The following is a 16,217-nucleotide window of genomic DNA, read 5'->3' as shown; positions in this document are numbered from 1 at the left end:
AATGGTATAGGGGTAGAATGAGTTTCCACTCTGGAAATATGTCATAGTGTCTAATGTTTACTTTTCCCAGTCTAAATTTCTGGTGCTTTTTAGCTGTAAAATGTGTAGAAAAGTGTTAATGCTTTTATTATTGTTAAAAATTATTAAAGAAGACAATTTAGGTGATACAAACAAACTTGAACACTTCATGAAGTGAGCAGTCTGTGCTCCCAAGGGTCCAGAGAACTTCAAAGTGGGGTGAAAAGCAGGAAGCTTTTATAGGATAAGGAATGAGGAACAAGAAAGAAAAAAATAGAATAAGGAAAAAAATGAGTAAGGAAGAAGGAAATAGTATAGAGCCCAGAGTTGACGACGTTTGGGGATGGGCTGACTGGATATACTGTGTTTCTGGTCAAGCAGAGCATTTACAGGGACACTGAAGTTTTTCTAAGTTTCATTTTGCTGAAGTGGTACCCCAGGCAGGAGCAGCTCCATTTGGAGTCTAGAAATTTATTTCAACATTATCATGATCTTCTTTCTTTCCACAGAGGTTTTTCCACCGCACTTTGATACCTTTAGTCCCTAATCATTTAGATACAAAAATTAGGGTTTATTTTTGACTCATTCATATCTGTCCTTTCATATCAAGTTAATTGCTAAAATGTATTGACACAATTTATTTTTCCTTAATATCTCCCTTTTTGTTGTCATCACCATGCCCTAGTTTCAGATACTTATAATCGTCTGCCTATACTATAGCAATAAATCTCTAAGTGTTTCTCTATTGTCTATCCTCCTTCTCCCATCCATTCTATGCACTACTCCTGGAGTAATTTTTCATAATTTCATTCTTAGGAGATCTCTTTTCTGCTCAAAAATACTCAGTGACTGCTGAGTGGCTACTGAATTCATTTCAAATTTCTTGACTTGACATGTTGAACTTTCCTTCGTGTGTTAAAGCCTACCATTTCAGTGCAAAAGAGATGAACAGTTGTCTGACCAGGATGATGCACTCTCTCACATGTATTAATGTTCCTAAGGAAAAAAAATTCAATGGAAACATGACTTTCCAAACATGGTCTTGGAGCAAAGTGTGATGAATATGAATGGACAGTCTAGTTTACCATATTAGTCAACCAGGCTGTATTTTCAAAGTAAAGCAGAACACTGACATTAGAAAATCATGATGTGGGTCTCTCTTGGTCATGAAACAGGAAAGAGGTATTCTTTTAAATAATAAAATTAATTACTAGGACCCTGTTTAGCATCCTATTGCTGCTGAAACAAATTACTGCAAACTTGGTGTCTTAAAACAGCACAAGTTAATTATTTTACAGTTCTAGAGATCAGAAGTCTGAATGGTTCTCATAGGGATAAAATCAACATGTCCACAGGGCTGCATTCCTTCTGGGGGCTCTAGAGGAGAATCTGTTTCCTTACCTTTTCCAGCTTCTAGAGGCTGCTTGCATTCCTTGGCTGTGGTCCCTCTCCACCTTCAAAGCCAGCAAGGGCTGGTCAACTCTCATGTCACATCACTGTGACACTGACTCTTCTGCCTCCTTTGTCCATATTCAATGACCCTTGTGATGACATTGGATCCACTTGGATAATCCATCAGGACAACATCCCCATTTTAAGTCCAGCTGATTACTAACCTTAAATTCATCTGCTGCCTTAATTCCCCTTTGCCATGCGATGTTACATATTCATAGGTCCCAGAGATTAGGACATGGACTTCTCTGGAAGGCCATTATTCTACCTACCACAGGCCTATTCAAAACAGAACTGAAAACAGTGGAGTCCAGAACTTTGTCCAGGGCTTACCAAAAAGTGTCCAAATCAGCTTGGCTACTCTCCATCACTTCCTGAATCCTCATCTTCCCTCCCAACCCCTAGAAAATTCAATACATTCAAGGAATCCTGAGTCTTCTACCTGAGGAAGGATGTTTTGACTTCTTTTCCTTCTCTTCCTATAAAGCCAAATGGGGTCAGCTCCAAAAGAATCAATAGAAGAGACTGGGGGTACATGAAAGAAGGTGAGATTGGCAACTGATTTCCTGGATGGACTTCTTTGTATGCAGCAAACTTGATGTTTTATCCCCTGGGCAGACCTAGCAGGGGAGAGACCAGAATTAGAGGGAGATGAGTTAGAGAGATAAGCAGTAGTCAAACACTGAAACATCCACAATGCACTGAGGATGAAGATCAAGTTGGCACTGCAGAAATTTGAAAGTTGTATCACGTGACTGCCCCACCCCTCACATGTGTGTCCCATGGTCTGGCCTCTGGCATTACTGCTGCTCAATGGCACAGTCAGTTGAGGTTGCCAGAGAAACCACAAAAGGCAAGAGAGAACTGTAATACCTTGGTTAAGTAAAAAGTCTTTGCCCCCTTTGCTCTAAACACTAGTCCTGGTCTTCAAAATTCTGGAGGAAATGGACCCAGGAAAGGAGGGGGATATGGAAGAGCTGACCCTGCCCTCTTTACTTTTCTGACCCATGTCACCAGCACTGAGGGAGGAGAGGATCTGAGCAACAAATTGGACATGAACTTGACATTTTAAATTGGATTAGAGTGGATTGGAATTTAAAACCTAAAACTGGCAGAGAATTATGAATTTACTCAAGGAGTCTTTAAAGGACGATGAAGAAAGAGTTAACTGCAAATGTTTGAAGGTAATGATGGAAGAAAAATAAAATCATTTCCTGTCTATACCCTTCCAATTTAATACTGATCCGTACACTGGTTACAGATACAATGATATAATTTTCTTCTTTAATTCTCTTTATCAAAGACACATACAAATATTATCTCAGGTATATTACAATACAATTAATGAACACTTTGGCTTCTTTGATTAAATATGTAAAATTTAAAAAAAAGTTTGGGACTAACGTGAGATACTCTATAAGCCCATCTATTAATCACCTTTTTAGATGGGTGATGCTGAAGACGTACTGTTTGCATTTGAGAAGGTGACATTTTCTGATTTTGCTTGGTGAAATGTGTTTGGGTCCTCGTATTTCTAGCCTATTCAACCCTATGAGGAAGCTATAATCCTCATTTTACACCTGAGGAAACTGAGGCAGAAAGAGGTTGTGTAACTTGTCCAATGTTTAGGAGTTAGGAAGTGCTGGATCCAGATTCTACTTGGGAATTGTGTCTCCAGAGCTAGCGTTGTGAATGACTAGGTTCACAGCCTAGAAAAACAAACTAGTATTTCGTGAGTATGAACTCATGAAACTAGTATGTTCATGAGTATCTGCTGAAATGCATTGAATTGAGTACTACAGTTTATCATGATTATCACTAACTTTGCTACCTAAACTAGCTCTCAGATTTCACGAAATATGGCAGGATAAATTATTCTCCAGAAGGAGTAGTTAGTGATTCATACTGTTAAATTGCCTAATTTTCCAATTGTCAATTGTTAAATTGCCTAATTCATTCTCTCAATGGTATTTTGTTTTCCTTGAAGAAGTAAACAAACAGTAAAACTCTTTCATCTCAGCCATCAGGGGATAAAGCTCCTCTGTGAGGATTGCTTTTACTTGGGTTTGGCTGATGTTAAATCATCTTTAAGCATTAAAAAGGCAAATTGCTTTATTTACGGCAATTTTATCGTGCTAGAAAAACCTTAATTGTAGAATAAGGTCCTTGCCCTCTTAACTTTGATGGCTGTTGTAACCTTGACGTCTATTCTTTGTGTTAATAAGGATTAAAGAATAGTTTATTTTTAGCAGAAAAGCTTATAATATAATAAAAATGAGGTTTTTAATGTTATTATTTAAGACTAAATATTTGCTTACTGTAAAACTTTTACAGGAAGTAGATTTTAGAGAGAAATGTTTTTGAAGAAAAAGAAATTAAACACACATACACATATGTGTATATAAAATAATATATTTTCCAATTAGAAAGTAGTTCATGCTTAATATCTGAAACTTCCAAAATCATATGGAGAAATGGAGTCAATTATCCATAATTCTACAACCTAATAATAACCATTAATACAATTTTGATGAATATCTTTACAGATATTTGGTTTCACGTTTGTCTGTATACCTCTGTTTCTCTTTATAAAAATATAGAACCAATATAACATTGAATAAATGTATGTTTTGAGGAACTTTACACTTATAAATGTTTCATTAAGCTCTTCCTATGTCCATAAACATAATTCCATAATATAGACTTATTGGACACACAGTAATCTAATGGCATCATAATTGTATATTAAAGTAACAGTCCTGGAACTGAAGATATTTTGACCCACCTAAAAATTGTTTCTTATGCCTTCAGGTTTCAAGAATTGGATATTGTGCAAAGTAGGCATTTTAACCTACATTAGTTGATAAATTGAAAAAAGAAAGCATCTTTAACGTAAATAGATTACGCTTTTGAGGTCTTAGAAGCAAAAAACAGGACAAATGCATCCATTTACAAATTTTACACATATATCAGTCTAACAAAATAAATAAGAATACTGCTAGCTCTACTCTGTCCTATAAGATTTGGTGAATGTGCAGAACTATGCATGGTTACTGCAAAACAACTGGACTCAGGTCACCTATCAACGTTCTGAAACAGAATCTGAATGAATTATCCTCTTATTTAAAACTTACACTGGTGAAAATTCCAGATCCAAGTCAGAAGAAATCATGAACAATAGTGATATGTGTTAAGGGAAGAAATTCTCAGAAGCCGTTAAGAAAGCTCTAATACTGGATGCTTTTATGGCTGTTACATTATCAAGATCAAATGATATTATATGTTCTTGTATTTGTAATTGAATGTTTAGCCTTTTCTCCACTTATATTAGGAGGTGATAGAACTTTTTTTAAAAAATTAAAAAATGTTGATAAAAATTTGCAAAAGGATCAGCCTGAAATGATCTTGACGCCGTTTTGGAATTTTTCTAACACGAATAATATAGACATATTTGACTTTGCTTATTTGAGCATGTGTAAAGCTTTGAGATGCTCTTTTGTTCACATCCCTTGAACATCAAATCAAACTGATTGTGTTAAACACTGTTTATAATTTGAAAATTATAGGGGCTGGCCCCGTGGCCGAGTGGTTAAGTTCGTGTAACCTGCTTCCGTGGCCCCGGCTCGGATTCTGGGCGCAAACCTAGCACTGCTCATCAAGCCATGCTGAGGTGGTGTCCCACATACCTGAGCCAGAAGGACCTACAACTATAATATACAACTATGTATGGGGGGCTTTGGGGAGAAGAAGAACAAAAAAAAAAGATTGGCAACAGATTTAGTTCAGGTGTCAATCTTTAAAAAAAAAGAAAATAATAGCAAGATCACACTTTACTGAGAATATTTTTAGAGGTCAGAATTCTGGTTATGACTTTCAAAGACAGAGCTTTTAAGATAAATGTTATTTGAGGACATGGACACTGTTCAAGTTTGTTTTCAATATTACCCTTTTGTTTTGGATAATTATTAGCAACCGAAAGTAGCCCTTGATTTTTCTCCCAATTTTTTGGATTTTGGAAGTGAATTTTCTTTAACCTACTCAGGAAAGGGCTTTGGCAAGAGGTAGGTTTTAGAAGAGGGAAAACAATTTTTATAAATTGAAGGGTACCTTTATTCCTGCATAAAATGCCACTGGCTTTCAAGAAGACATGAAAAATACTGATATTTCTACTCTAGTCTTTAGGGACATTGTCATCAAACGAAGATGATCACAATGATGAGAAGGAGGAGGAAGAAGAGGCAGAGGGGAAAGAGACGGCTGTGAAGCATCAGAACACATCTCTGAACGAGCTTGAGATTATATCTTTGGAAGCATACTAACAACGACAACAAAAAACGCAAAAACAAAAACACAGCTGTTTTTCTCAGACATTTTGTTTGCTATCTTAACTCAAAATTAATAAAAATATCATATGTAACTTCTTTGTAAAGTTCAAAGTAATTTACAAGGGTAAGATATTCTTATTTTTATCACCGTATTGGTATCATTATGATTATACTTATTTGAGCAACGAATATTCAAATCACCATTTGTCATTATGTTTCCATGTTTATGTGTGTGAGCTGAATATTATGATGAGAAGCACCTTGCTCAAGGCCAAGCTGGGGAGTGAGTGATATCAGTATAAAGTCAGAATTTAGTTTATGATCAAATGTCTGGGCTTCAAGTTCATGACACGTAGCTGCTTTGTCACATGGCTCAGAAATGACTTTGATGTTGCCCTTATCGTATTGGAAACAATCATAGTGTAAAAGCCTATCTGAAATTGGAATCATTTTGGCAAACTAAGGTTCTGATTGCCTACAACTCTTGTTTCTATTGTGTATATGCCTTCGTGGGTACTTCACTCAGCTGAAAGGGAAAGAAAAAACTATTTTGCTTTAAAAGATCCTTGGTAATCTGCAACATTTTTTGATGACTTATTTCCTATTTTCCCGTCTTCAGCAGGCAAAATTCAGAACACTCGGGAATGAACTTTCTCCGTGAGTAGCTACCAGGATAGTAAATCTCACCCAAAGAATTCATTGAAGTGCACTGTCCCACAGCAAGTGCACCTGTGTTCTCAAAAAGACTTCTAGAGTATAGTACATTCAAAGATGTTATGCATTTGCACAGACCACATACAAGTGACAATTTTCTGACAACTTACATTGTGTAGAGTCCTGCACTGTCCAATAGGTAGCTACCAGTCATGTGTGGTTATATAAATTTAATTAAAATTTTATGAAATAAAAATTCCATTTCCTAGTCACAGTAGCCACATTTCAAGTGCTCAATAGCCATTTACAGACATAGAACATTTCCATTATCACAGAAGGTACTAACGGACAAGGCTGGTATAAACACTGGCTATGCAAGACATGGTCTGAGAACTTGACCAGCAGCACTAACCATGGCACCAAGAACATGTGGGAGCGCCTTAGAAAGGCATAGGTTCAGCCCACCATGTACCTACTGAACAGGATCCACATTTCAATAAGACCCTCAGGTGACTCAGGCAGATTCGATTTGAGAAGAACTGTAGGGAGTCAGATGAGATAATTCAGTGTGTTTCAGAATAGAAATATCAGTTTTGGTTTAAAATAATTCAATTAACTTTATACTTTTGGTAGTTCTGTGGCATATATAAAAAAGAAACTTAAAATTTCTCCTTATATATCAGGAATTTTGTCTATTTTTTCCACTTCAAATGTTGTTATTCAGAAAAGAATCACCCTAATACCCATGAAGGAGAGTTGATGTAAATTATAATTTAAGCCACAATAACACCTATTTGAATATGCATTTAACCCAGCTAGCTGACAATTAATTCAATTCTTAGCATTTATGGTCTGCATTCCATGTAAGGTGATAATAGTAAGTCATAAAATTCCAGTAACTTTATTGTTCTTTTTTTGTGTACGTGTGAAGTTTTCATTTTAAAAAATGTTATTTTTCCTTTTCTTGTCATGTTATTTCATTTTTATTCTTCAAGATTATAATAATTCTCCTTGTTCGCAGAATTATTTATAACTCACTCTAGTCCCTTCTCATGAAAAGATTTCCCTGTCTACAGACAAGTTTCTGATACTATACAAAAAATATCCTGGACATCTCTTCTCTTGATGAACATTGCTCAATTTATTTATTTATTTAAGTTCCAAAGTCCCTTTCTTTAACTTTGTACTAGTAACTGTTTGCTCAAATGTACAGTGACACATTTACCCAAAACACCCACACCCACACACACATACACCCCCCTACATTCAATTTTGCAACGTTTTAATGTAGCTTATTGGATATTGCATAATACCAAGGCCATAATAAAAAAAAATGCCTCAATTTTATAGTTCAAATAGGACACTGCAAATGGAATCCAACAAAACTGCAAATTTTGGTCATAAGACGTGTGAAAAATAAACTACCAGGAAAGCACTCACAGTTTTTCCTTTCTCCATCTCCTACCCACACACACAAATAGTTACTTGCAACTGAATTTCTCTCCTTCCCCGTATTCTGAGGGAAAGAAAGTTGACCTTTGTGATTTCTCAGTGTTTAGGAAGACCGATGGGATAAAGAGATACAAGGCACTGGACTGAGGTTGGGAGTACAACTGGCCAGAGCTTCTAAATTGAAACTGCACATTAAGAGTTTGAAAAGCGGAAAGAAAATTTTGCTATTTCAATTGTAAGAAGTTTCCAACCAATTGCTGCTGCGTATGGAGAGTCAGTCAGTGAATAAAGGGGCTCTTAAAGTGTTAGCGTGGGGTTCCAGTGGGCTGTGAAGGACTCTAGAGGATACATTTTTTTCTACATATATGTGGTACTTGCACTGTGGTTCTTAAATTTGACTCCATAAAGAGAATGATCCATGTAAGACCTTTGAATATTAGCATTACATACATGTATTTAGAATGTGAAATGATTGCATGATCTGCCATATCTTACCTTGGCATTAATTAGGCCAGGCTTAATTAAAATCCAAGATTTTAAGTTGATTTTATGAGAATTAACTATTAAGTTTTCAATGTCATTAGTGTAACAAAATTAATCACATCATTTTACCAAACAGTCAAGTGTGACCAACTATAGTTAGTCCTTGATCAGTACGGGTCATGAATAACTTTTTTCATTCTATTTTCTGTAGCTTTAAAGTTACTTTTACATTGAAGTGTATATTGTATTTATAATAGGACAATAAATTATCTCTAAGGAATCAGATTTCTGTTTTGCTCTTAGTGGTTTTCTCTAATTTCCAGATTTATTTTATAATCAATATATATTTGTATATAACCCAAAAAAATAATTAAAATGGCATACTGATTTGCCATTGTTACTGTTTCTCACATTTTACTGTTTCATCATTTTTATGCTCAAATGCCACGTTTTGGAAATCCCCCATGGAAATGGTTACCATGGATGGATCCTTTGGAAAGCTTGCTCTTCCAACGAAAAATTCAACTAGAGGCAATGTCTCCACGTCTCTTCTAACTCTTATTCTGTGCCTTGTATTCCAGCTCTCAGTTCTCCACATACGGCTTGTTTAGACTCATTAAGCAAGATAACTGAGCATTTGAGGCAAAAAAACTTCTGGGTGTTTATCTTATTGAAACTCCTGGAACTTATGAGGGTTAAAGTTTCATTTAAGTCACTCTGTAGTTTACTAAGTGTCTTTCCCATTTATAGTAGGATTACTCAGCAATACAGGACAAAGCCATTTGATAAATCAGACTACCTGTGTGTGCTTAAGAAATATCTTCTAAAAAATACAAAACTTGTGTAAAATTGGTGTCCCAGTTGGTCACACTGAGTGTGAGTCATCACCCCCTTCCCCTTCCTTTTCATAGATGCCACACAGGGAGCCATCAAAAAGCCCCTCAGTTACTGCCCCCCTGCATGGCACAAAATCTTGGAAGCCTGTGTTTGGGATCCATTAAGATCAGCGGGCGCTGTGGGCTGAAGGCAAAGGTCAGAATGGAGCCCTTGTGATGCTGTGGCTTTCTCCAGAAACCTGAAATATTCTTGATGCTCCAGGCATTTAGCTGCTGCCATAATGCCTAGTTTCTTCTCCACACAGTAGCTTTATTATGAGATGCCTTTGAATTAATTAAGATTCCCTGGGCTGGATATGCTACTACACGATGTAAATGAGGCGTAAACAAAAGCAGGCAAGCTCTTCAATACACCACCTTTTTCTGATACACCAAACCTCAAGGGAAAAAAACGTGTAGGCGTACAAAAGGACTCACTAAGTGATTTTGTAAAAAGATATCCACTCCTCCCCAAATTGCAGAATGCACTTCTGGGAAGCCTTTTCTGAATTGCTTTTTAAGTTCAAAGAAGCATTCACTTTCAAGAATGTTTGCCTCAAGTGTGATTATACAGATTTCTGGGGAAAAAAAATTCACACAAAATTTTCCCTGCCAATGACACGGGCAGAACAGGTTGATTTTTATAAACAACTTCATGTTTCTAGTTATGCTCTTAATTACATTGCATTCTATAAAAAGAACTGAATGAAAAACAGATTAATGTTCAAGCTGGAGGGACAATGACCTAAATGAATCTAAGTTTTTCAGGTGTTTGATACTAAAAAGCCATTGTGAAAGTGGCCGGAAGCTTGCTGTTTTGGTTCAACCAAAAATAACAGATGGAGTTTTGCTTTTAGCTTTCTTGTTGAGTATACAGATATTCAGAAGTGTTTTACTCCCTGAGTTTAAGCAGTTGCTAAGTCTTGTAGATTCTAAGAATTAATTAGATTATAACTAATAAGTCTGAGTTGGCAACATCTGTCACAGAAATCCCGTTTTCATTTGCAGTCCTGCTGCCAAATCCAGGCCCTACCACCCAAATAATCTAAGGAAGTTGGTAAGCCTCTTGATACTCAGTTTCTTTGTCTGAAATGGAGAAAGCATCGCTATCCTTGTAGGGTTGGCTGCCGTATGTATTACTGTATGCCAGGTACTGTTCTATGCATCTTGCAAATACCAACTCAGGATCTTCATAATAACTCTAGGCAGTAGGTACTATCATTACATCAGCATTTTGCAGATAAGAAAACTGGGTCACAGAAAGTTAAGAAAGTTAAGTAGCTTACTCAGTGCCACACAGTTCATGATACACTGAAACCAGAATGAAAACCTTGCTAGTGCAGTGCCAGAGTCTCTGCTTGAACCATCACAATGGTTGCTGGGGATTTAAATGAGATCATATGTAAAGCATTCAGCATAGTAGACACTCACTATTTAACAGCTATCTTTATTATCATTTATAGCTATTATCAGCCAATGAAAACACAAATTCCTCCTGCTTTTGCACTGTCTAATCAAAAGAAGTGGAATCCAATGCTTGGTTTCGGGATCCTTATCATCTCTTTGCTGCTGCTTGATTCTTAAAAAAGAAGCCATAGAAACATTTGAGATTGATGTACTATATAGACACAGGGTGTGGGTAGAATTCTGAATTCCTGAAAACTGAAGTCATCTTATGTATTTTTGTGTACTAATGATAAGAAAGCTGTTCAATAATGATATTAGCTGTAGAAATTTGAGAAATTTGAGGAGAGGGAACCACCTCATCAAAATTACTAGCCCATCCACATGGTTTTAGAATCAATCACCTTAACAACCTGGGTGTGTGTGTGCGTGTGTGTATGTACATGTAGTTTATATTTTATGGGTATAACCATTTTTTTTTAATAAAGGAAGTAATGTCAAATGCCTATCCACCCGCTTCACCCTTATCGTTCTTCCATCCATGGTCGCCAAGTGGAAAAGTCTAAGAAACTCCCTTGGGATGCGTGTAGCTGATGAAGAATGTGAACTAAATAGTCCACTATGGGGCCAAGATTGACTTTATTTGGCCCCAATTTGGTACTTTTTTCATAGGTAAAGTCATTACAATTGAACTCCATCTCAAAGCACGAAGTAAATAAGGAAGTTATGCACAGTACCTCACCCAAACCACCACAGGGTATCAGTTCTCTTTCAGTGTTTCTTTCATCTTATTTCAATACGTAAGAGTGGGATCAGCACGCTGTTGATCCCTTTCCTCCCAGATTGTTACATGGAAAATGTGAACATACATCTCAGAGGTTCCTTTTCTCCTAAGACGTTGAGATAAAGAGAAGTAATTAATATTAGCTCAATTGCTTTATTTTATAAGGGAACAAAAATTTAATACTCAAGGGTTAAAATTATTTTGTGGCCAGATTCTACTAACACAAATTTATTTCTTACCTATAGCACATTTTAAGGCAAAACTCACTTCCCATGTGAATCTGCACAGTATAGCTTGCTTTTTTCTCATCATGGTAACGTAATCATAACAATACTATTTGAAAAGTTTTTTCTGCAAAGGCTGAAACTAGTTCATTTTACTCCCCTCTCATTCTGAAATAATTGCAAACAGAAGTTTAAGCAATTTCTCTTAAAACTGTAAAGTAATTCAATGATCTGCTGCGCATTGTAGAATGTGTTTCATTACTTTATGGGTATACCTTATAGCACTATCCACGTTCACTGGAAACACAACATTCAATGCAACTCCTAACTAAAATAGGAGAAAATTGTTTTATAAAAGTAAATTTAAAAGAAATATTCTTATACTTACAGAAAAATTCTGCAATATGTATGTTCACTCAGTTTTCAGAGACACTGAGAATCAATATGTACTTTCTTTATCACAAGCAAAAATGAAACCTGAATAACTAAAAGAGTAGCTTTGTCCATATGGAAAATTCCGTTGGGATCCAAAACTATCACAAAGTTTAATCACGTGCCACCCATTTAAGTCTTCCTGTTTTCCATGAACAATTAAAATGTGGCAAGACAGACAAATACAAATAAAAAGTACTTGTCAAAATAATATGATTTCCATAATTTAGCAGTTCTATGATTCAATTTGTTGATATAAAATCTCTGTCCTCATGAAGAACAATGACAGACAGATCAAAGACATTTTTTATTTGGCATTGCACAATCTGAAACAGGATTGGTGGGACTGACTGAAGACAGACGAATGTAATCACAGGGAAGGGAAGGGGAGAGAAGGGAAGGGAGAGAAAAAAAGAAAGCAATAAAAATAATAAGTAGAGAAACAATTCAGAGCAAAGGGGTTACAGGAGGTTAGAAAAAGCAACAGGACGTCAATCAACTCCCTAGCAGTAGGGAAGGAAAGAGTTGAAGACTGAAGAGTTCTGAGGTCTTAAGGAGAGGGTAGGAAGCAGCAGGTAACTCAATCATTAGTAGTTCTAAAAGGTTCACGCTACTATTCTGTGTAGTTTTTAAGTCTTGGGCACTGAATTCAACTTGATTGGGTTGGACCTGACTCTCCCACTTACTGGCTGGCCATCTTTGGGTAAATCAAGCCATTATGTGCCCCTCAGCTCACATCCTTGAATGAAGATAGCGATAGCACTGGCTTCGTTAGATCATTGGGAGAAGCACACCTTTAGACTCTGGCAAAGGGTCCCCTGCTCTGCGCCCTGCATGATAGAGGGCCCTGCATATTACAAAGAAGAATCAAGTGAATTTATCAGAGTGCATAAAGGCACGTGGGCACTAGCACAGTGCCCGTCAGTGCATATATCTGCTCTTGTGACTACTTTCAGGCCACCAGGAAATATTTTTCAAAATCTCTTGTTCTATGTCCTCCCAAAAAAGGTTGCTGTATCCAACTCCAGGATTTGAGGGTTGTTCCATTGCCCATTTTGGAGAGGGACATGGCTTCAAAGCCTTGGGAAGACTGTTCTGGAAGCTCTTCTTAAATCTTTCCTCTCAACAAGAGAGCAAAAGTTTCTCACACGGCGAGAATCACTTTCCAATAATGCTGAGCTTCCATCTTGCTTCTTTTTTTGTATCTGTTCTCGCTTCCAGAGGTATTCACAAATTAGAACGGTATTTGCAATGGTTGAATGTGGTAGCTGAGAGAAATTGTGTAATATTAAACAATTCATGTTATTTTTATTTTTTTGTGAGGAAGATTGGCCCTGAGCTAACATTCTTGCCAATTTTCCTCTATTTTATGTGGGACGCTGCCACAGCATAACTTGACCAGTGGTGCCAGGTCTGCGCCTGGGATCCGAACCTGCAAATCCCTGGCCACCGAGGTGGAGCATGTGAATTTAACCAGTACACCACAGGGCCGGCCCCCAATCCATGTTATTTTGAATGAGTGGGTATGAATTCCATTTATTTCTCCTGGTAACTGGTAGGACACTTAACACTCGAACTGCTAATACTATTTTAATTAAACAATTTAGTTATAATTTCAGTTTTATTTAAATAATTTTACTTGAAATTTTGACATTTAATAATTATATTTGGCACTCTTATTTTTATCAGATGACTGAATATTTTAGAAAAATAATTTCAAAACAAATTATTTTTTATTCTGAATAGTTACTTTAATGCACATATTTTGATGCACATACATTTGTATTTTGTAGACCCAAAATAATTATACTTTATTTTTTCAATTCTTTGAGTTATTAGGATTTGCAGGGCACAAATTATGGAAAAATTTCATTATAACAACAAAGATTTTTCTGAATCAAAAGCAAAAAAACAAATTTTATGAAATAAATATTTAATAATTTATGGATTGTGTATTTTTAAATTTTATTTCTCACACAAATACTGTCAGTCCATCAATAGAACACCGTCCATCATATTTGACAATTTCATTTTATAGGCATATTGTTAAGGTAGGAAGATAAAACATGTTATATAATAGTTTGTTACTTGATGTATCAGTTCAGAAGATCAAATGAGATGATATATGAGCTTAAAATAATAAAATTAATTTTAGTGGTGGCACTTTTCTAGGTGCTGAGAAAAAACAGTAAACATAACGGACAGAAATTGTGCCTTCATGGGGCTTATGTTCTAGTGCAGGAGTACACAAATATTTTCTGTAAAAGGTCAGACAGTAAATATTTTAGGCTTTGTAGGCCATACGTGTTCTCTGTCACATGTTCCTTTTCATTTATTTTTTCCAACCTCCAAAAATATAAAACCTATTCCTCACTTGCTGACCTACAAGAGCAGGTCATTGCAAAACAGGCCTCGGGCTGAATTTGGCCCTCGGGCCTTAGCCTGCTGACCTCTGTTCCAGTGCCTTTAGCATCTGGAGGGGACACAGTGAAAGGCCAAATCGAGTCCCACACACTTCAGTTTCTTCTAGGTTCACCACTGAATTCAAACTGGCTTCCTCTGAGAGTCAATGCGGGCCTAGGAATCAAGCAATTTGGGGAGTGGATGTGGTGTGGATATGAGGCAATTAGGGTGAGGCATTTTCAAGGCCAAGAAAAGCAGAAAAGAGTCAAGTACCTCATGCACAAACGAATTGTTTCATACACGTCACTGTCAAGAACTCCGCAGAGCCGGAGAGAGAGCAGAGCTGTCTACTGTCAGAGTAGCCAATTCAAGTCACAAGCCAACATGGAAGTGACAGTGGAGCCTTTAATCACTCACTGCGATTGTATAAGCAAGAGACTACAGTCGGAGACAGCACTGACTCCCGCCTGTTCCATTTTCTCCATGGAACGGGGTACAGGTCAAGGGTCAGGTAGATCAGCACAGTCATGCGAATTACCTCACGGGTGAGGAAGCCCCAAACAAAAGGTTCCTGCAATTTTATGGACCCAGGCAGTGGGGAAGGGGAGAGAGGAGGGTGAGGATGGGAAAAGTACTGGGTACTGAGTCAGATTGGAGAAGTGTCTTCAAGGTCCTCAATAAGGAGACTTCCACACAGAGGCACTTGGGCTAGGAATGCAGATATGCGTAAGAGCCTGGCAGGCCAGGGGGACTGAGTCCTTGACCGCAGCTCTCTTCAGAGCCTGTCATGCACTGCTGGCCACCAGGTCTGGGGAGGGCAGTTTTCCCCATGAAGACTGCCGGGCAGAATATTTGTAACTGCTTATGATTAGGTCTGAAAAATTACCCAAAGGTTTTTGGTCAGCAACTAGACTCCTCAGTCACTCTGTAATACATAGTGCAAACTCCAATGAAGCGGACTTAGTATTTATTCAACAAATAGTTATTAAGCACCTGCTGTGTGCCAGATTACGAGCTCAGCATTCTCTGGCTCAAAGCAAACATTTGAAAGGTAGACTCTTTGTGTACACAAATAGTTGATTCACGTTTTAAAAGTCCAAGTTAGACCTAGCTTTAGATGGCTCAATACAATCATATTATTGCTAAAGAAAAACCCCCCACACTTTCCTGCTTTTAAAAATGATTTATTTTAGGGGCTGGCCTGGTGGCATAGCCGTTAAGTTCACGCGCTCTGCTTCAGCGGCCTGGGGTTTGCTGGTTCAGATCCGGGGTGCGGACCTACGCACCGCTTATCAAGCCATACTTTGGCAGGTGTCCCAAATATAAAAGAGAGGAAGATGGGCACAGAGTTAGCTCAGGGCCAATCTTCCTCAGCAAAAAAAAGAGGAGGATTGGCAGCAGATGTTAGCTCAGGGCTAATCTTCCTCAAAAAAAAAAAGATTTATTTTAAAATAATTTATTTATGGATATAGTCTAATTCATGGTTTTTGAATGCTAGTAAATATTTTAACAAAGGTTGAAGTTTCCTGAAAATCAAATTATCCTCAGTCTAAGAAATCAGTTTTTACATGTACTGATGGTTTAGATTCTCCCACAATGGACCAATTTGCTAATACAATAACATTGATCTAGAACATTTATGAATAAAGACCAGGGAAAACTGCATCAAGAAAACTTCTTACTGGTTTTGATCTATTTGTGCTTTTTGTTA

Source organism: Equus quagga, chromosome 9 (genome assembly GCF_021613505.1).
Source record: "Equus quagga isolate Etosha38 chromosome 9, UCLA_HA_Equagga_1.0, whole genome shotgun sequence".
Lineage (NCBI taxonomy): Eukaryota > Metazoa > Chordata > Mammalia > Perissodactyla > Equidae > Equus > Equus quagga.
Note: the sequence above shows the minus strand (reverse complement) of the source record.